Genomic DNA, 23,056 nt, shown 5'->3' on the forward strand with positions numbered 1-23,056 from the left:
TTTCTGGTGAAAATCTGGCGAATTCCCGTTCCTATTCTCACTGCTTTAACGTACATAATAACTGGACTTTTTACATTTGTATGTAATGTATCTCTTTAAAGACACTCAACTGTCTATATAAAACAAAAATCGGTGCTCGTCGGCCAAGCCGTCTTCTATTACGGTTTAAATAAACCACATTTTTTTCATGTGACACATGTATGAGAGAATGAATTATCAAGTCAATATAGCCGCTATGTTATTTCGTTGTCCTGCACTAAACATTAGTTGTCCCTATCGCAACCATTCCTGCACCTGTAGTTTTTTTTTATTACGTAGACATTTGCTAAATTAACACTGCCACAAGGTAGAGCACAGTGGAATTGTGTTATACGGTATACACTCTAGCTATCAAGCCAAACATAAAAGTACTCCACAGATCGTTCAAGCAGAAGACACGTAAGCCATGCACATAGCCTGCAGAAGTTTGAAACATCCGAAGTCTGTTACAGCCTAAGAAAGAATGGAAGCTCCGTCCACAGCCATCGTTGTACCACTAAGGCATTACCAACTACAAATGAACAATATCTATTCTGCAATATGCCTTTATTTACTTCCACAAAAAGAACGTGCTTACGTTCCGAACGTAAACCAGCTGACACCACTCCCTTCCAGAGGCGAAACGCAGGCGCACCACTATTCTTTTTGTGGAGCATACATTTTGTTCGCAATTCAGCACTTCACCTGACACAAAAAAAGGCTACAGGTCAAGTACTGGATTTTAAAAGTCCTTTTTGAATATTTGCAACTTGTTGTTAGTAAAACGTCCCATGGAGAAAAATATTGATAAGGTTTTCTACAGGTATGCATTAAAAAAATAAAGATGTACACCCGGCAAAAATAGATAAACGCACCAGTGCGGTTGTCATCACCGAAATAAGCACGTAATTTCTATCTAGTGGAGGCAGAAGATGCAACCGGGACGCACAGAATGCGTGCTGAACTTATTGCAAGGCACAATTAACATTGGTAGAAGAAGACCTAAGTTATTCGACGCTCTATATTTGAGCTCACCTAAATGTTTGGTTGAACCAATTCACTCTTTCCTGCCACTTCTACATGAATGTTGAACTCATCACACTAAACATGGTTCCTAGTAGGAAGAACATACACTAGTCTTAAATTTAAACCATTGCAGCAGAAAGCGCTATGCAGGCATTCTTCATTCGATTGCATTGAAGCTTAGACTGCTGTTGATTTGCTTTCTCTTTCTGAATACCTATCTACGATTTCATTTCATTCGACAACAGCAGACATAAAATGTTTTCTTGACTAAAGTACCTCAGAAGTGAAACCAAAGCGTGTAACGAAAATGATGGGATACGCGAAAACATGAAACCATATTCAGTTGGTTGCAGGGACGAAGAAGTAAAGGAGAAGTGAGAAAGACAAAGAAGTGCGTTTGGGCTGTAATTTTAGCATCTGGAATATCTACCGAGTAGACCCAAAGGAAGTTTTACTTTATTGACCAAAATCGACGCCCGCAGGGAACATGAGCCGGACTTCACGTGTCACTGCCAAGTGCCGTTTTAAACAGTTTTAAAGCCCATAGTCTTTCTTGGGATACTTCTAAGGAGAAATTTTGGACTGTCTTTCTGTTTGTCGCCACGTCACTCGATCAACCACCCAGCCAAAGTTGAACCACTTGCCCAAGGGCCAGCCATCTTGAACTGGTACGGCTGTTCATACTTGTGAACCTTGTCGATCAAAAAGTAAATATCACGCATATCTGAGGCGCAACATCACTAGGTAAGTATTAGGTGGGGTGTTCCTTTAATAGAAAATGCATACATATGTAATTCTAAAGACCGTAGTTTCTTAAGTTGCGCTGAAAATGCGACAGCGCTGTAACTTGCCTTCCTCCGTGCCCTCTGCACGAGCACATTGTTGTGTTTCGGTTTCGGATCTGTATTGCACTGTACGAATGCCATGGGGCGCCGCTCTGGCATTCCTGTTTTACGCAGGCGACGTGTAAATAAAAGAGTGTGTGGAGAGTACTCGTTGAGTGCGGACGTTTCTTCTGCTTCAGCGCTTCGCGCCAAACCGCGTATTCGGGCTGGCTGGCGTCCCCGCCGGTCGCGTTGGTCACCGCCGGTCTTCGCCTGCTGCTGCGCCGGGACTACCAGCCCGCAACACAGCACTCATGTTTCCCGACGTATTGCCAGATAGCGTCCATATCGCACGCAGCGCCTCTTCTATCGTCTTTAGACGACATTTGCAGCGAAGCACGCAGATATGCGGCCAATTTTTTATTTTCTTCTCTTGAGGTCACGCGCTCTCCGGTTTAGTTCACCGCCCAAAGGAAGGCGTTGCAGGATCTTGGGACAATGCGAGCGAAAGAGTCCCACAGTGCCTTGCGTTCTGCGCATGCGTCCTGGCGGCTCGCACATTTCTTGGGTCCGCAGTTCTAAAAATCTCTAGTGTTTCGCCGGAGTTGGGAAGATGTGCGCCTTCGACTTGTACTCTGACATACAGGGCGTGGTCGACTGTGCTCGCGCCATTATCGCTTGAGGGGGGGGGGGGGGGGGCTTTGTACGTCTTGCGCTTTCACCGGAAAGTTTGGGTTGAAACTGTTGACCGCACGAAGGACACTTTGCTCGCTGCAGCGGCCGCGTTTCCTTTAAAAGAGTGAGCTGCTAGCTAGAACAGTCAAAGTAAGGGCTAGTTGAAGTAACGAATGTGACAGTTCGCGCTCATCCTGTGTATTGCTGTGCGTTCTTTCCGTGCGTCCTTCTTCGTGGTGGAGCAGCGCGCTGCAAGTGTCGAGCTTCGACAGTTGTTAGCGCGCACTCGCCTCGTGTGTGTTCTTTTCCGGCGTCCTTTGTGCTTGAGCAGCGCGCAGCAAGTTTCTAGCTGCTTGGCAATCTTCCTAAGGTACATGTAACTGGTAGCGAAGCTTTCATAGAAGCCCATACGGGGGGGTTCACAAAATGGCTGATCATCAGCTGCTCATGGGGCTTAGCGCCATCTGTTGAGGAGGGAATACTTCCAGCGGAACAAAAAGTAAAGCGGATGTGACGCAGCATCCGGTAAAAAAAATGACGTCATTTTGTTTGCACTAGCACGAAGTTTGACCTCAAAATAGTTTTATTAGGCCCTTGATCGCTAAGGACTCACGCTACGGCGAGCCGGCAAGCCCTTGGCGTGTGCGTTCGAAGCCAATGCTAGCAAAACTAATATCGACTCGTGACTAAACAGCGGTGTTTAAGTGTACCGTCGTTAATTCGCCTTGGTTTTATTAGGATACCTTATTCTTGGAGCTTTTATTCTGCGTTCGTGTCATCTTCCACAGCGTGAATAAAGTAGGCAACAGCGTACCTCTCGTGTTTGCAGCGTTACTCATTTGCTTCGCACATGCGCAGGGGACTTAAAGAGCGCATTGCATGTGTGCTTCAGTTCTAACGAGACGAAATGACGCCTGGTTACGCTAAAATAATGATATTTCAGTTTTATTCAATCGTCACAATAGTGCAATTTGATCACACCCTACACAATGAGCAACAAATGTCGTAATAAGTACAAGAAGTGCGTACACTACGTGCACAATGTTCTGCCTTATGTTCCGATAAATTAACGTTACGTGTAATGTATCAAGGCATGCGAATTGTAGCGCGACAGATAACTTAGCGATGTGCTCACCGATAACAGGAAATATAGTAGGCACCGCGTGTTCACGAAGGAAACCGGGCAGCAGGAATACTGATCCATGAAAATCCCAGCAAGCACACTACTCCGAACCGTTGGCCCGGTGTCTTATCTAGAAGAGAGGGCTCGCCAGGCGTACGCGTCTTGCTATTGCATCCTTGGAACACCGCATCGTCTCCGCAAGTACAGAGGAAAGCGTTCGGCGTTAAATGTTAGCCGCGTCGTGCCATTGCCCGTTGAACACCGTAACCAACACGTTCACCAACGATGAAACACACCTCGCTACTTCGCGCACAGCAACAATCAAATTCTCGCCACAATAATTCGCACAACGCATGCAAGTTCGAAACACCAGAACACGTGAGGGGACGCGTCGTCGCAGAAGAACTTACGAGCGCGCGTTTTCATGCACCGCAAGGGCTGCACTGAATAAATATGACGTGCGCCTCTCTTCAAGGGGCGCTAAGAAAAAAAAGTTTTTCGCAATAATTAAACGCTGTCGTACATTCTTGGCACATTGCACCTACATAATATTGTTCGGGAAAGAAATGTAATTTGTAAAACATAAAGATTGCTTTACCCTTGAAAAAAAGCTTGCTTTTTCGGCATTGGTGTTTGTTCCCTCCAAACATAGTCGCGCTTCAATCGCAGTACCCATAACCATGGAGGAAGGAATGCTAAGGAGAGGCCCTGGTTCGCACGCAGTAAAATGTTGCAAGCAGACGCTTACCAGGCTGTTCGTGCGTGGCAGGCCCGAGCGCTGCGTGCTGAAATTCTTCGTGGAGTGTTTTTGTGCAACAGTACAGAATACCGGTACGTGCCGTGATCAAAAACGTACAGCCCCTGCATCATCGTATTCGAACTCACCCAGCACTGACTTACGCGTTCTGCTGGGCGTTATAGGCTTTCCCTTTCTCGTAGCTCGATCTGTTGCCGGATTAGCGGTTCTTTGTTCGTGTATATGGAGTGAGCGTTGTAGCTATTTGGCGCAACGCCAACCTATAGTTGACGTAACTTCACGTCGAAAAGAGGACACCGCTGTATTGTATACGCGATCGTGCACGTAAAGTTTGTAATTCCAGTGCGCACACAACAAGCACGCAGCGAGCGCACACCGCACAATACATACATCACGTAGTCCGATAACAACAACATAAGTTTATTGCCCTTTCGTTGAACGACACAGCCTCTAAAAACGTACGATGCCTTCGGCGCATGTTATGTACGGCGCGTCAGACGCCAAAAACAAAAGTTCACGTGTGTTCTGAGTTGACACAATGAGTAAGAAGCAACAGAGCGCACATCCGAGAGCATTAGTGATCAGCAATGAAGCGAACGTGTACGTACACATGAAAACGGACAGCCGGTACTTTCCGCAGTGCACGCGATTTGCACCGGGTATACGCAACCACACGCAACAGCTAGGCATTGCGTAGCTTTCCTAAAGAACACACACAAGGAGCAGCACGCGTGAATCGACTGCGCCGCGGCGACGCTTGCACGGCGAAAAAAAAAAAAGGCTCGAATCGCGCTAGAGTGACCTAGAATAGGGGGAGTGTCCAAAGCGCCGGCTCCCGCGTGGGCCTTTTGTCGTGAACTCCCGCGCCGCGCCGCTGCTGCGCCGGACCCGTGGGCTTTCCGCGCTCGGGAAGCGCGCGGAAAGCGAGGGGCGTCTGCTACGCGCTGTAGTTTTTTGCGCCGTGTTTCCACACAAGGCACTTAAAGTCTACTTAACTTTTATGATGCGGTGCGGAATGGAGCTTATCCATCTTTAAGCGTTGCGTTGGTGCTGGGGCAACAACAGAAGGCAAAAAATCGTGTGTCAAGCGGCACCAGCGTGGCCTAGTTGCGGTCACAGAATTCGAGAACGTTGGTGCGTGTGTAAAAACGCGCAAAACGGACACGCACAAGCAAAGAACGAAAAAATAACCTATTTACACGAGTAATCGGGCAATAGCATCACGCATGCACGAATTAAGAGTAATAAAAAAAAGTAAATCGCACGCGCAGTCAGCTGAAATACTTGCGCGCAGTGACCGCTTCACACTACGAGCTTTTTACTCATGGTCGCCACTGGTTTGCTAGCCATATGCACACCGCTTTATTCGACAATTAATTAGCCTCCACTAGCACTTTATTATGGCCAGAGCACACCGGGAAGACACAGGGGAAACAAAAAAAAAAGAAAAAAGAAGGAGTAGAGACGGCCATACGACCGCAATGCTTATGGCTTATTTTTGCTTCTGAGGTAGCGTACAACAAGGCTCACCGTGCGCAAACATTTGAAAGAAAAGCAATGCCAGGTAAACTAACCTTATTCCACCAAGTTTTTGCATAAAAGGCGTAATATAGCAAATCCTTTACAAATATCCAGATATCATGAAACAAAGTTACAAATGCCCCCATTGTTGCTGTACAAGCTGCCGAAACGAAAATACGGTGAGAAATGGACAAATGGAAGTGTAATATCTCAATCACTTCAGAAAATTGTTCAAATGCAAAGATACCTTTTGTACCTAGCCGCATGTTGCAATGGATCGCTGAACGTCAGTATGAGCCTCCGCGCGAGATGAGTGCATTGCTTCAAGCCTTCACCATACGAAATGAAAACAGTTTCAAACAACTCATTCTCAACTTCAGATGTTTTCACGGTTCTCGGAGGTTAGCCTTCGCCCGGTTCAGAGACTACAAAACGATGTGGGCGAGTAGTTACATAAAATACAACTGTTTCCGCGGCAGTTGACTGCGCGCCAAAAGGGCACCCGACCGCAATTTCCCGCTTTTTCCTGATGACCTCAATATAGCGTCCACCACAATTTCGTGCTGAATCTCCGGAGTACTGAAATAGCGAGTCTGCTCATCTCTTGAATAAATATAAAGAGATGACCAGACGGGTAAAGCAAGCCTCTTTTGTCCCGCAGACGCGTGCAATCAGCTGCTCTGAACTGAGAATCACGTTTGTTTTCAGACGATCGCTCGTAACGTGAAGTGAGGCATACATGATGTTGCACTGTTATCGTTTCATTTTCTTTGGTTTGTCTTTTTTTTAAGGCTAAAGCCTCAGATGCCTCATCAAACACGAAAATTGACCGTCGGCGTCCCGCGTAGTCAACACGAGTGATGCACAAAATCATCACGCCATGACGTCAACAGAACTTGGGACGTCACTATGACGTCATTCAACGTGACGCCATCACACGACATGGTCGCTTTGCATTGCCTCCGTGATCGGAGACCGATCACGAAGGCAATGTAAAAGCAGGTGAGGTGCAGAAAGTTTGCAATGCCTTCGATCCTGTCGGCAGTCCGAAACCACGTAATGAGCAGAAAGCTTTCATAGAGGGGCGAGGGTGGATCAATTCATCGACTGACGAAAAAGATGGCTTTCGTTTTTGAGTCATCTCAGGCGAGTGCATAAGGGACCATGTTTTTTTTTTCATGTAATTTTTTCGCATAAATTTTACCTATGCGGTCAGTTCTTCAAAATGTATGGGTAAGTCCAACATGTTGACATCGATATTGGCCACCACGTTTTTTATAACCTGACGGAAACAAATCGTCAGACCACACATCGTCAGAATTATTTCTGGCTACAGAAAGCGGGTTTGCGCGCCACACGCCATATTATTATTGTTAGTCGTTACGCAAATGGAAACCATGTCAAGTTAGTGATGCCATGACCTATCGGTCGTGTTGGGCATACGTACATTCGTGCCCCTCCGTGCCAATTTTCGTGTATACCAAGTGAACGAGACGCGAGTTACGCGAGTAATTTTTTTACTTTTGGTACCGTGTCCCCGCCAACTGACACATTCGGCTTCGCATGAAATGGCTTGAAACAGCAGAGAGCCGGAGGCAGCCTTGTAAAACAAATTGAATACACGAAATAAAAGATAGGATATGAAGGGTGCAAAGGCGTTAGCATGCATGAGCTAGTTAATACGTGCATATGTGCTACGTTCTCCTGGTTTTCTCCAGTTTATTCTCTCCTGCAGCAAGTTTACGTTCGTCATTCCACACGAAAGTAAGTTGAGCGCCTTTTCTCACGATGAAGTGCGCGCAGGACGCATTCCTCAAACAGCCACGGAAGTGTGGACCAATGCGGTGACAAACCAGCTGAAAGGGTATATACAAAATCCCCGTTTCATGACACACACACTAACAAACGCGTTCTCTGTGTGATGAGTCACTGCAGTATTATGTTGCAGTGACGCAGTATTAAATATTGCCCAATTTTCCGCAACTTTAGCTAATAGCGGCCAAAATATCACGCGCGTAGCAGACGCTCGCCGCTTTGACGCGGCTTCCGCCGCGGAGAAAGCCCACGGGTCCTAGAGTTACTGTATATGCTACCTTTAGGTAGCAGAGTTGCGCATCTGTCTTCCAAAGCCGCTAGCAACCATGCATTGCGGAGAAGCTGCCGCTTGGGCCAATTTTTTTATTTCTCGACGCCGCCGCTGCAGCGAACTGAATTAACACTCGCCATCGACAGCCAATGTTTATTGCCGGTCTTCGACACGCCAGACAGGTTAATCGGCGTCACGGTAGGCATGTCGCCTGTAAAAACGAAGTGCGACTTCACCGCATAGCTGTGGTTGCTAGCCGGACCTATGCGCAACTCTGCTACCTAAAGTGACTCTAACGGGTCCGGCACGGCAGCGCCGCGGCGCGGGAGTTCACCGCAAAAAGCCCTCGCTCCTCCCATGTATTTGCGCGGCGCTTTGGACACTCCCCCTATTCTAGGTCACTCTAATCGCGCATGCGCTTCCAAACGACACGGCGGAAGTCGCGAAATGTTTCGAGGCTCCTTCGCTAGGAGGCGATGCGGGTGTTTGCGATGTGCAGGCTTCACGAACGTGACGTCAGGGCCTCTCCTTATTTTTCCTTCCTCCATGGGGTGCGACTGTTTTCACAACAAATCCGTGCAGGGCGGGGCCTCGCCTCTATGACGTAGGCACCATTTTCTTTCTTTTTTTCTCTCCGTTTGGCGGCGCCGGCGTCGCGGTGGTCACAATTTTTTTTTCTTTTTTTTTTCTCCGTCTCTCGGTTTGTGGCGCTAGCGAGGCGCGGAAAGCAACGATGCACAAGTCTTCTGACCGACAGAATGTGATCGAAAAATACCTCCAAGGGTTACATCATCATGAAGACGGCTACTCCCACGGCTACGTGAAGTCAGACGATGAGCTTAAGCTTTTGGAGAGGTCCTTGGCTGCCGTCAACGAGAGGTATGTACTTAGCACTGAAAAACGCAGTAATAACCCGGCAGAACGACTTGTTTTCAGTGAGGGTTAGGGCAACACTACACGAACGATTTCGCGGTTTTGAAGATCGGGTTATTTTTCTGGTTACCGGTTCAGAGATTTCCTGGCACCGATTTATTTCGGTTTGAGACTTTGAGTGGAGTGTTGTTCTGGTTACCGGAACATGACCCGAGCTTTAGAAATTTAGATAAACGTAATTGGAACTTAGCTGTTATTTTTCCGGTTGCAGTTATGATTTATAACCGCGCATGCAAGCAAATCGCGACTTAAAAAAGAATTAAGTCTGCCCCTGTGCTCTTCACATAAGTGCTTTGAATTCTAGGCAGAGCTGCGCTTGGGCGTTTGTTCTGTATGCATCTGTGCATTTTTTTTAACATTGAAAAAGCAATCGTGCGCAATACGAGACACTATTTGCAGTATGACAGTACTCCATGTCGGCACACGGCCGTGTGCGCAATCCGTGGTCCTGCTAGAAGTGTGAATTAGACGTCTAGAGCAAGGCGCCGAGCTTTTTGTCGTATTATATTAAAGTGCCAAGGCCCAACCAAACGGTAGCTTGTTGGTGCTCCTTTCAAATTGTTACTTCTTAAAACCTCACAAAAAAGTCTGGGTGATTTACAATTCACCTTTGCTTGCATGCGCGGTTATAATCATGACTGCAACCGGAAAAATAACAGCTAAGTTCCAATTACGTTTATCTAAATTTCTGAAGCTCGGGTAATGTTCCGGTAACCAGAACAACACTCCACTCAAAGTCTCAAACCGAAATAAATCGGTGCCAGGAAAACTCTAAACTGGTAACCAGAAAAATGATAACCCGATCTTCAAAACCGCAAAATCGTTCGTGTAGTGTTGCACTAACCCTCACTGAAAACAAATCGTTCTGCCGGGTTACTACTGCGTTTTTCAATGCTAAGTCAACGCGCATAGCGACACATTAAGAAGCAATCGATACATCCTTACATTTAGACGACTTGTTCAGGTCTCTTGATGCCGTACAGCATACCTCTCGTTGACGACAGCCAAGGACCTTTCAAAAAGCTTAAGCTCATCGTCTGACTTCAGGTAGCCGTGGGAGTAGCCGTCTTCATGATGATGTAACCCTTGGAGGTATTTTTCGATCACATTCTGACGGTCAGAAGACTCATGCATCATTCCGCGCCTTCGGCCACAAGCGAAACAAGACAAAACACGCCGCATACACGCCGGGGAGGGGGGTTGATTCTTAAAGAAGGAAATGGAAATGAAAATTGGGTATGGAGTGCATACACTCACGGGGGATTGGGGAATGAAGGGACAGTGAGAGTGAAAAGAGTATGGCAAAGGAAGAAAAAAAAAGGTATGAGAGAGAAAAAAGAAAATGAGAGGGGGGGGGGGGCAGGAGAATGGCGTCCGAGTTCAGCTAGGGTCCCTAGAGTCAAGGGCCCATAGTTCAGCATCCTCGAGAAAAGCCAGTAAGGCCGCAAGGCGTACCGCACTCGCGCCACAAACCGAGAGAGAGAGACGGAGAGAAAAAAAAAAAGACAAAAATTGTGACCACCGCGACGCCGGCGCCGCCAAACGGAGAGAAAAAAAGAAAGAAAATGGTGCCTACGTCATAGAGGCGAGGCCCCGCCCTGCACGGATTTGTTGTGAAAACAGTCGCACCCCCATCTCCATGCCCATAACTAGAGTGACCTAGAATAGGTGGATTGTCCAAAGCGCCGGCTCCAGCGTGGGCCTTTTGTCGTGAACTCCCGCGCCGCGCCGCTGCTGCGCCGGACCCGTGGGCTTTCCGCGCTCGGGAAGCGCGCGGAAAGCGAGGGGCGTCTGCTACGCGCTGTAGTTTCTTGCGCCGCGTTTCCACACGGGGCATTTCAAGTCTACTTAACCTTTATAATGTGGTGCGGAATAGAGCTTATCCATCTTTAAGCGTTGTGTTAGTGCTGGGGCAACAACAGAAAGCAAAAAATCATGTGTCAAGCAGCATCAGCGTGGCCTAGTTCCGGTCACAGAGTTCGAGAACGTTGGTGCGTGTGTAAAAACGCGCAAAGCGGACACGCACAAGCAAAGAACGAAAAAAGAAAAACCTATTCGCACGAGCAATCTTAAGAGTAATGAAAAAAGTAAATTGCACGCGCAGTCAGCTGAAATACTTGCGCGCAGTCACTTCATGAGCTTTTTACTCATAGTCGCCACTAGTTTGCTAGCCATATGCACACCGCTTTATTTGACAATTTATTAGCCTCCAAAAGCTCTTTATTATGTACGGAGCACACCGGGAAGACGCAAGGGAAACAAAAAAAAAGATAAAAAAGAGTAGAGACGGCCATACGACCGCAACGCTGTTGGCTTATTTTCGTTTCTGAGGTAGCGTACAACAATGCTCACCGTGCGCAAACATTTGAAAGAAAAACAATGCCAGGTAAACTAACCTTATTGCACAAGTTTTTGCATAAAAGGCGTAATATAGAAAATGCTTTACAAATATCCAGACATCATGAAACAAAGTTGCAAACAAATGCCCCCATTCTTGCTGTACAAGCTGCCTGAACGAAAATACTGCAAGAAAATATATATATATATATATATATATATATATATATATATATATATATATATATATATATATATATATATATATATATATATATATACGCGTTATTCGAAGGTCGCAGGTTCGGTCCCTGCCCGCGGCAAGCTATCTTTTCGTCCACTTTTCTTTCTTCACAATTACCTTACATTTATTACTAAAAGACATCCCCTATACTTTCCTTGGCATTATTGTCTGTTAGTGCTCATTAATATATATATATATATATATATATATATATATATATATATATATATATATATATATATATATATATTTATATATATATATATACATAATATATATATATAATCGCATGTTGCTTTGGATCGCTGAACGTCAGTATGAAACGTTCGCGCGAGCTGCGTGCATTGCTTCAAGCCTTCACCATATGAAATGAAAACAGTTTCAAACAACTCATTCTCAACTTCAGATGTTTTCACGGTTCTCGGAGGTTAGTATTCGCCCGGTTCAGAGACTTTACGAGAAGATGTGGACGAGTAATTACATAAAATACCATTGTTTCTGCGGCAGTTGAGTGCGCGCCAACAGGGCACCCAACCGCAATTTCCCGCTTTTTCCTGATGACCTCAATATAGCGTCCACCACAATTTCGTGCTGAAGCTCCGGGGTACTTAAATAGCGAGTCTGCTCATCTCTTGAATAAATATAAAGAGATGACCAGACGGGTAAAGCAAGCCTCTTTTGTCACGCAGACGAGTGCAATCAGCTGCTCTGAACTGAGAATCACGTTTGTTTTCGGGCGATCGCTCGTAACATGAAGTGAGGCATACACGATGTTGAACTGTTATCGTTTCATTTTCTTTGGTTTGTCTTTTTTTTAACGCTAACGCCTTAGATACCTCATCAAACACGAAAATTGACCGTAGGCGTCCCGCGTAGCCAACACGAGTGATGCACAAAATCATCACGCGATGACGTCGACAGAACTTGTGACGTCACTATGGCGTCATTCAACGTGACGTCATATGATAATGCCATCACATGACATGGTCGCTTTCCATTGCCTCCGTGATCGGCCTCCGATGTAGGCAATGTAAAAGCAGGTGAGGTGCAGAAAGCTTGCAATGCCTTCGATCCTGTGGGCAGTCCGAAACCACGTTATGTGCCGAAAGCTTTCGGAGAGGGGCGAGGGAGGTGGCTTTCGTTTTCGAGTCATCTCCGGCGAATGCATAAGGGACCATGCCTTTTTTTATTCATGTAATTTTTTCGCATACATTTTACCTACGCGGTCAGTTCTTCAATATGTATGGGTAAGTCTAACATGTTGACATCGATATTGGTGACCACCACGTCTTCTGTAACCTGACGGAAACAAATCGTCAGACCACACATCGTCAGAATTATTTCTGGCTGAAAGCGGGTTTGCGCGCCACACACCCTATTATTATTGTTAGTCGTTACGCAAATGGCAAGCATGTAAAGTTAGTGATGCCATGAACTATCGGTCGGGTTGGGCATACGTACATTCGTGCCCCTCCGTGCCAATTTTCGTGTATACCAAGTGAACGAGACGCGAGTTACGCGAGTAATTTTTTACTTTTGGTACCGCGGCCACGCCGAGTGGCACATTCGGCTTCGCATGAAATGGCTTGAAACAGCAGAGCGCCGGAGGCAGCCTTGTAAAACAAATCGAATGCACGAAATAAAAGATAGGATATGAAGGGTGCAAATGCGTTAGCATGCATGAGCTATTTACTACGTGCATATGTGCTACGTTCTGCTGGTTATCTCCTGTTTATTCTCTCCTGCAGCAAGTTTACGTTCGTCATTCCACACGAAAGTAAGCTAAGCGCCTTTTCTCACAATGAAGTGCGCGCAGGATGCGTTCCTCAAACAGCCGCGGAAGTGTGGACCAATGCGGTGACAAACCAGTTGCAAAGATATATATAAAAACCCCGTTTCACAACACACGAACGAGTTCTCTGTGTGATGAGTCGCTGCAGTATTATGTTGCAGTGACGCAGTATTAAATGTCGCTCAAATTTCCACAATTTTAGCCGATAGCGGCCAAAATATCAGGCGCGTAGCAGACGCTCGCAGCTTTGACGCGGCTTCCGCCGCGGAGAAAGCCCACGGGTCCGGCACGGCCGCGCCGCGGCGCGTAAGTTCACCGCAAAAGGCCCTCGCTCCTCCCATGTATTCGCGCGGCGCTTTGGACACTCCCCCTATTCTAGGTCACTCTACCCATAACTCCCCTTGCTGGTGTCGTTGGCAATAGGTCTTTAACCGCTTTTCGCCCGAAGCTTCACGACCTATTTAGATGGACCTTGATCTTCCTGTAACATTCCAATTTCTTGCTATCGCATGCATTGCTTCGCCCTTGAGGCGAAACTGTGACTTTTAGATGCGAAGTATCTTAAGGCGGAGCTCAATCCGGTGGTGGTGGTGTGCGGCGTGACCACCCTTACTGCGCATGCGCATACCCTATCCCTACCCCTCTCCACTTTACCTCTCCCCTCCCCCTCTCCCATATCCCTCTCCCTCCCCCTTTCCACTCTTCCTCTGAAACGCGGGCTAGACATGCCGAAATTCTCTCCTGCGAAACGCCGCGGTGAGCTCGAGCGCATGCGCGTCCCCTCCCCTTCTCTCTCCTCTCCTACGCTGCCCCCCTCTCGCCCGCCTGTCGACCGCGTTCCCCGCTCGCCCTGTGAGAATTAACGGCCAGGCTAGATGGAAGATACGACGCGCGCAGCGTCCCTCTTTGCGTTCCACGACGCGAGGTCGGTAGTATCACAGAACACTTATACTACCATTTACAGAAGGGAAACTGTACCTTTGACAGTGCAACGGAAATAAGGGTAGCGGTGGCGTTGTGAACTAAAGTATCCGACCAAGAGATGGCACTGCGAAAACTATCATCATCATTGCGCCGGGGCTATATGGATGCCGCATTGCTGGCGGGTGCGGGCGGTCGCGGTGCGCGCCCGCTGGTTCTGGGCGTTTATTCACTGCTGTCCGGAGGTTGTATTCGCGCGCCGCGGCAGCCTATCGTTACTACAAATATTTTCGTTACGTCGTCAGGTGACCGAACGGCCTCAACTGGCAGAAAACACGCCAAGCAAGTAAGCTTACATTGTTTATTGGCAATCGTGAATGCAGCAGTATACATGTAAACAAGCAGCACTGTCAGTTACAGAGTTGAACAATACATACAAGAAACAGAAATATCCATCTGCTTAATAAAATTGCCAGCTGAAACTGAGCAACTCTATGTCTCTTGGCTCGTTCAGCATACCTCTTATAGTACGCAGAACGAAGCGTCAGACGATACTATTTACGATGGGTGACCCTTGCACAGTACTTGCGTACAGTGCTGCCCGTCTTCTTTCTCACTTACACATGCGCGTTTGACGATTTGAGCGGTAATAAACAAACAGCATCAAAGCTCGCAAAAGATGCAGTGTCAGTAAGATTAGCTTCAGCCCGACGTACTATTTTGACAACACATTGGCGAGAGCCACTCGGCGCTGAAAAAAAAAACAGTGAAACCACACTGTTGTGCTAGCTATTCCTGTACATAACGTGTTCTCGTTATTGTGCTCAATATCCTTGTGTTCGTGCCTGCGCGCCAATCTTTTTACGATGAATTCCGACCATTTAGCTCAACTTTCAGTTCAGCTAAGCTCGTGTGTTCTGGGAAAACACCATTTACGGTATCAGGTTGAAAAAGGAAGCTTGGTTCATGTTTCAAAAGAGGTTGCAGGGACAAACACTTCAGTTGAGTAACTGTTGGCGAATAAGGAAAGCCTTAGCCTGAATCCAACATTTCAGCAAGTGAACATTCCTGTAAAGGTTGTCACGGAAGACAAGTTTCGAGAAGTGAGCTACCCTTGCTCGCCCACTGTTTATCAACTGACGTATGTGATAGCGGATGCCTGCGCGTGTTCCTGAAAGCACTCATTTATAAATAAAAAAGAATGATGTACCAGTGGACAGCACCGACAATCGACTGCACATGATGTGTGCGCGCACAATAGAGACATTTGGAACAGTAGTATACTAGACAGCTAGTAGGTGCTGGAAGTAATAGTAGTAATGTTGGGAAACTAGGCAGTGAGTAATCATTTCTGTGAAATGTATATAATTAGCTTTTTTGTTTAACTGCTATGTTTCGCACTGAAAAATAAATAAATTAGTCCATTTTTTTCTGGTGCCAATAGTGCATAGTCGTGAAAGACACTGCTTAAACGATGAACGATTGCAGAAGCTGAATTTACATTTTCATTCTTCACTACCTCCTAATTGTCTGCCTCACTCTTAACACGGGTGTCACACAAAACTAATAAGGCGGCAACAGGGGCTAGATGGCACGTCTTCATGCTTGTGATGCGCTGCAGGTAGACACGGACCAGAAAAAACGAGAACAGCACAAGGTGTTGCGCATCACCCTGTGTTGTTCTCGTTTTTTCTGGTCCGTGTCTACCTGCAGCGCATCACAAGCATGAACACAAAACTAGCCTTTTTTGGATATATAGCTCACGCCAATATCAAAGAAATGGCAGTTATTACACATTCAAATCTGTAACATGCAAAAACACTGGCCAACTCTATTAACTCTGATTGTATCTTTTGAGTGCACTCATTTATTTTTCTGTTAAAAATAAACATGCTTTTAAAAACTCCGTGTCATGTGTCAGGTCTGTTATCTAGAACAAATATTATTTGCTACTTGTCTGTGGTTCCACTTCACATACAAAACAAATTGCTTGCACAAATGCAACAGTGCTGTACCCTCTTTTTTGGATGTGTCTGTTTACATATCATCCCATTAATGTACTGGCGAAGTTCATTGAATAAAACTAAAGACTAAATTTTCAAATGCTTTACAAATTCAACAGCCTGTTTCATAGACACTGCCCAAAATGTCCTTATGCACATGCTTCTATTCTCCTGCTACCATCATCAAACGTTATTTATCCCAGAGTAGTGACCCTGAAACTATTCTCCAGGTGACCACTACACGAAATGCCTTGTTTAATGAAGGCACGAATGTTTGCACACAGTTTTCTATTTTAGAACCTTCACAATGTCCCTCCCTACAAGCAATCGGTACACATAACTCTTTGTTTCAGCACTACTGTAGCTTTCCCTGCCATTGCTTTGCAACAGCCTCCACAATTGCAGCAAAACTATATTCACTGGGTGCTGCTAAAAGCCAAGTGCTGCTAAATATGCACTACTACTGGCCCACTTGCTACCAAGTTACATGTGATACTCCATGCAAAGTTTCACACGTAGATTAAAGTACAGTATGTTCACCCCATCACATGCACTATCCAAGAAACTTGAAGCCAGCACATTTCCTCTAAACTGAGTAATTCATGAAGCAAGAAGCAATAATTTGTGGACCCAGTTTTGTATGCTTCAACATACCGTACACTATCACTGCTTTTCAGTATAAGGCTTGCATTTGTCCGCCTGGTAAACTTTGGTGGTGGATAGGCGACTCTTGAGCTTCTTACGACTTGGTGTGGGTAGCTTGGAAACCAATGATCTCTCTTTTGTCCAGTTTTCTGAGAAGAAAAAAAAATTGAGTCATGAGAAAAAGCAAGAAAGAAATGATGAAAGAAAAAAAATTGGTTCAGTAAGTAAAGTGTCCACAACCATACCTTGTGAGGATTTGGGACGACGAATTTACTTTCAGTAGTGGAAAATCCTCTGCTGACTTGAGGTAGGTTCAGAGATAAAGCATCCGAGCGTGTGCTGATATGAGCAGTTTCTTGGAGGCTGTGGTTGGGTTGGAAGAGGAAAAAATAATGATTACTATGGTAGAAGCGTGAGTGGATTGCGATTCATGTCTGAGAAGAATGTATATGAGAGCACTGCATGAGAAAAATAGTGTGCACATAACATTGCTTTGTTGTGAATTTGTTTTAGTGGTGACCTTCAGTGGACCGTGTCTGACCAAGCCTCAATTAGAGGATACTAAGTTAGTTAATTTCCCAACCCTATAAACTACATGGTATGTGCAAATGTAATATGTATGATTGTAAACTTACGAAAATGTACTATAAGTTCACTTGGCTTTACCATGCATTGGACTTATGAGCATTTATCTCAGAAGACTAATTTGCGCAGAAATAGGTAAAACTTATGCTGTGATCTGTGTTACAAAGTTTAGCGGTAAAGATATTTTTTGCAAAAGTGAGAATGAAGTAAATAATCTTAGAAAATGTCATTGTAATCCACAAGCGGTGCATCCGATCAGCTGGACGAGTCGTGAAACCTTTTGAAATGACAAAAACCGTAGCGCATGCAAAAAAAGCTATATTAAAATGCAAAGCAGTGCATTTTCACTCACCGGTGCGCACACCCACATGGTGCATGGTTATTCCGTTTTCGTAGGTAGTCTCCGAGCTCCTTGCTGGCATTGAATTTTCACGCTGGCAGCCGGTGAAGCGCCGCAGCTGACGTGATTCACAGGCTTTAGACACGTTCGCTTTGTGGCAGCGGCATGTAAAATTTGGCGCACAAACTCGCATTGCTATATCAAAACTGATTTAAAACGGAGCTGCGTAACGCCGATCAAAGCAAACGAGCGCGGTACAATTTGAATGAAATAACCGGCCGAAGCGCAATCGATACCAATGGGCTGCTGCTTTTCGAGCGTCAATGTAATCTCAATACTTGTCCTCAAACAATCAAGCTCTTGTATTAACTCTAGAAGTAACATAAAAACTGTTCCCTACTAGCTATATGCAAAATGACACGGTAACTAAGCTTTCAACAATCTTCTGATACATTCTGAAATAAATTTTTTGGCCGCGTTGAGCACCCCTAACACGGAAAATGCGAACTAACTTATCCGACCGCTAAAAGAGGAGTCAGTAGCTCCACTATCCGAGCATATCGATGGAACTCGCCGCGGTTGATTTTTTCGCCCTCTGCGGCGGTCGCTGGAACTTGAGACATTCCGAGGCCTGGTAGTATGCCCAACGATCGCCAACGGAACGCGATCGTGCAAGTGCTCCGGCTTCGCATCGCCTCATGGTCCCCTTTAGCGGGAGATGGTGTAATTTTTATAAGTTACAGGTCATGGTGACAGCGGCGGCGATAAAGTTCGCGAAAAAGCCGGCGCCGGCGAGTGTACCGAAATGCGAGCGTACATACGTAGGCCATCCAGGGCCGGATAAAATGTGCGGAGGGCCCGGTTCAAAAAAATAAGGGGGGCCCCTCCCCCCTCGCCCCGCCCCCTTTCTTTCCCACTTTGTCGTCTGGTCATGCTTGAGACTTGACGCTTTTTAGATTTAGCTGCAAAGAACACAAGCCATATTTATTCTAAGCCTCTCCGGAGTGTGTAATATCACCTGGGCGTTTTCTTTCTTGCGGAGCACGTGGAGAGATTGTCATCGTAATAATTAACTATATCAGGAGACGAAGACACATGGACAGCATTAAGATTTGTCTGGTTCCTTGGATCATACTGAAAGAAGACTAAACTCTGCGAGAAGTTAAGACGAAAAGAAGGAATGCATACGACATAAGTGCAGTCCAAGCGCCGTGTGTGTTTCTTCCATTCGTCTTAACCTATAGCGTTGTTTACCCTTATTTCAAGAGACGACATCTTCCCTCGAAAATCAGGGAGCGCCTTTGTGAAAAATAGCTTCCTCTATCTGCTTCAGCTTCACTGATTCGGTAGCGCACGCTTTGGTTGCCTGCGTGCGAGCACTGCCGAAGTTAACAGGTGGGCCTTTTTCAGAAACTGTTCGCACGTACTTACAGTAAATACGCTACCAATCGTCTAGCTACTTTTGATTTCATACAACAACACACATTTAAGCTCTTCTAAGGCAGCATTTCAATATAGTGCTATTATGCATATCGTATATGCCTACTGATCACAACAAGTAATACAGATGGTTTAAAATTAAAATATCTTCAATATGAGAAGGGGGTGGGCCAAATCTTTCGGAAAAGGTGGCGCCTATAAAAAATGAGATCCGTGTAGAACTTTCACAAAAACGTTTTTAATAAGACTCGAAAAACGACCACACATATTTTCATTTATGCACAAATCGGTCGCTTTTAAACATGTAATAGGGTTACATTTTTTGCAGGCAATATTCACTTTCATAGAGCTATAGGAGAAGGAAACACATTCATTGCACACATCTTTTCTGCGGTTAAACTGCGGAATATCTTGATATTTTTACGAAATATTTCTTCTTAAACACAGTGTACAAAATTGGTGAACTATTTCGCAGAAATGCAATCTTGAAATGGGGCGTGTATACCTATTAACATGTACTCTGTTTTCATTATTTTTTTTAAGTAGAGAAAGAAGGTATGTACGTTTCTACAAGCGTTTTCGTGTCTTTTGCTGAGACAGTTTGTTGATCAGCTCTTCAACATTTACCTTCCTAAGAACCTCCGTCTCTACGCTCAGCAGTGACAAATCACTGAGGCGGCTGTCGGTCATCGTTGATCAAAGCCTGTTTTTGATCAATTTCAGTTTGCTGAATGAACGTTCACCAGTGCAATTTGTGACCATTAAGCAAAAAAAAATTGTAAGAGCCACATGGACATCAGGGAAAGAACCTTCAAGCTTTTCACGAATTAGAAGTTCAAAAGTGTTAAAAGAAGTTCAAAAGTGATGGTCAGTTGAAGACCCCCACCACAACGCTCAAGCAATTGCGGTGAGGGTCTGCTGGCGGCCAGATAGTTGGATATATGTTGTAGATATTTTCTGCGCACAACCTTTACCAAGTGATGGTCTCTTAAGTTTCCCTATATAACCACCAAGCAGGAATTAAGATAGAACGGCAATACCAGAAGCGAAGAATCGAACCATTATTCCTACGGAGTCCTGGCATAATCAGGAAGTTCCGTACCATACAAATATTTCATGGTACGTTGTTTACACTATAATGAAAGCATACTATAGCATACCTATGAGTCAGCTTCATACCGGTTATTTTCATTCAGCGCATTAGACGATATTTCAAACAGGAACCACTCTCTATGCGCCTTCGCATTGCGTGTTGGACCGTAGCTGCTAAAATCCTCGTCAGGCTGCTCTATGTGTCCATCTGCTGGATCAGCTCCTTCCCTCTACACGATGCACGGTCTTGGGCGAGTAAAAGGTTTTTTACCACAGACTGCAGAACTGTGAGCTGACTTCAAGATTATGCACGTTGTGTAACGAACAACCTCTTAGAAGCATGTATATTGATTATTGAAATAGACAATCTGTTTCTATCAGGGGAATCCAGCAGGAGGGTTAAACTTTTACGAACAAAACAACGAAGTCGGCCATTTTTTCTGGCCCTTGGGGGGCCCCCTAAAATCGGAGGGCCCGGTTCATTTGAACCCTTTGAACCCTGGATAATCCGCCCCTGAATCGAAGGTACGCTGGTCACATGTCCATTTGAATGCGCTGTTTTCCAATGACTGATGCTCTACCGATCGTGGGCTTGTCGGTAATCATTCGTTTCTGATTTGGAAATCTGATCTTTTATCAAGGCCACTCGCCATTGCACGCTGCTACATTTTGTTGTTGCCTTTCATTGTTGCATACTGTAGAACCAAAAATATCGCGCTGCTGAGGACGTGGTTGAAGGTTCAATTGCCGGCATGGAGGAAGGAAATAGCTTAGAGGGAGCGCTGCGCAATGCGATAAAAAGAAAGAAAGAAAGCCAAGTTTCGCTTGCCCCCATTTTCCCGAAGGGGAGAAGGCTTCCTAATTTTAACAACGAATGTGTTCTTAGTTCACCCGTCACCGTGAGCCGTCGTAACACTCAGCAGAGCTCGGTAGCGTGGCGTGAACGAGGAGAATAGAGAGTAGCGCTGGTAGGGAGAAAAAGAGAGAGAGAAAAGAGAGAAAGAAAAGACAGGGAGGTTTACCAGGGAGAGAGGGACACGCTGGTTAGTGACCTTGCGGTGTGCCGAGACTGAGGTCAGTAGGAAGGGGAAAGAGTGCGCCTCGCATATAGTGGAATTAGATAGGGTCGCTCGGAGGGACAGAAGGTGAGGAGCGTCGTTGTACGCTCGCTCGGATTGTGAAAGAGTGTACATGGACGGCCACCTACCTATCCAGTGGACACTTCCTTAATGTTCAAGCCGGTAAAACAAACATTTATTCTAATTCACGAGAGAAAGGGCCGTTATACTACGTCTAGATGGTGCCGACGTACAAAACAATAATGTTCCGATTATGGATTAAACATGAGCTTCTATGAGGAATCTTATACAAACTAGGCATTCACCTCAGGTGTGGAATAAGCTGTATATGCAACTACGCTTCGCCGAATTTACTTTACAAGTCGGGCATGTCATGCACAGCAACAGTGCTCGCAACGCTGCTTGAGTTCGAGTGCAGCCGTGAAAGTAACACGAGTTTAGGGCAGGTTGGGCGAATGGAATGGGCCAGGGCCATACTGGAACGCTACTGTAGCGTGCCAGCTGGACCGTGAATGAGCATATCGTCGCCCCATAGCTTAACAGTGTCAAATAAAAAGCAATGATACAACACACAAATACATACAAAAGACTTGCAAAAATATTTACAAGAACACGCGCTTGTTGTCATTCCACCCTGTGTGCGTCGTCTTGCTTTTCGCGCTGCTTACTTCCATGGATTCATACCAACTGGCCCAGCTATCTACACTTCTTGATATCGTAATTCGCTACCTTCCTCCTCACCATCAATCTTGCCTTCACCATCCCCTCTGTTTCAAACAATTCTATGCAATGTTTTCACTCTCGACTCTGCTTGTTTTATGCTATGTTTTCCCTATCTCTATGCATTTGCCCTCTCACCCTCGCCCCTGCTTCCCTTTCCCGTTCACCTCTCTCCTCTCCCCTCGCCTCACTCACTCCTTAGATTGGGACTCTCTCTCTCGCTTCCCCCACACCCTTTCCATTCCCTTTCCTTAGTTTGCTATGCTAGGCGTTCACTCTAGCATATGCTCAGCGTATGCTATGATTTACCTCTCGCTGTGCGCTTGGTTTCTCTTCCGGTTGGCTATGCTGCGAACGACGTGGTGGACGGACTGAGCTTGGCTATAACAGCTCTGCTGTGAGGAACATAGAAAGGCAATAGCCTCATGAAGGGGGGCGTCACCATCGCTGTTTTGACGGCTTTCACGAAGTAGAGCTGGCTGCATTTTTTGAACGTACTTTCTGTACCATGACCTTCCAACATGAAATAAAATGTTTACCCCCACCAACATAAGCATTTAACGCTTTCGCCTTAAAATGTTAGTCGCTTCAATCACTATGTACTCTACTATAGAGGAGTGCAAGCCGTCCCGACGAATATATTCAGGTAAAGCTGCTGAGGTGCCTACACGGTAGCACTGTGGATGGAGCCCTCGTATCCTTGGCAATCGCGTAAAGTAAAGCCATTAGAGTCATGTGAGGAAGTCTGGCAATCGGCATTGTTTAGTCAAGTCTTTCAAGTAGCGTTATCGAAGCACTTTCCCGAAGTATTGCGCAAGAATACCCTTTGTGCAATGCACATACATTCTTTCATTGTAATGGTTGTAGTTTAACGTCCCAGAACCACGATATGATT

The 23,056-nt window shown here is 45.7% G+C and overlaps 1 long non-coding RNA gene across 1 annotated transcript; it reads right to left on the minus strand.

The window, feature by feature from the left end:
• Positions 1-16,918: 16,918 nt before the first annotated feature.
• Positions 16,919-17,943, minus strand: LOC125760004 (uncharacterized). Its single transcript, XR_007417665.1, has 3 exons — positions 17,843-17,943; positions 17,151-17,268; positions 16,919-17,054 (listed from the first exon to the last, which is right to left on the minus strand). It is a non-coding gene; the product is annotated as an uncharacterized LOC125760004 (long non-coding RNA).
• Between the last annotated feature and the right edge of the window lie 5,113 nt (positions 17,944-23,056).

Source organism: Rhipicephalus sanguineus, chromosome 10 (assembly GCF_013339695.2).
Source record: "Rhipicephalus sanguineus isolate Rsan-2018 chromosome 10, BIME_Rsan_1.4, whole genome shotgun sequence".
Classification (NCBI taxonomy): Eukaryota; Metazoa; Arthropoda; class Arachnida; order Ixodida; family Ixodidae; genus Rhipicephalus; species Rhipicephalus sanguineus.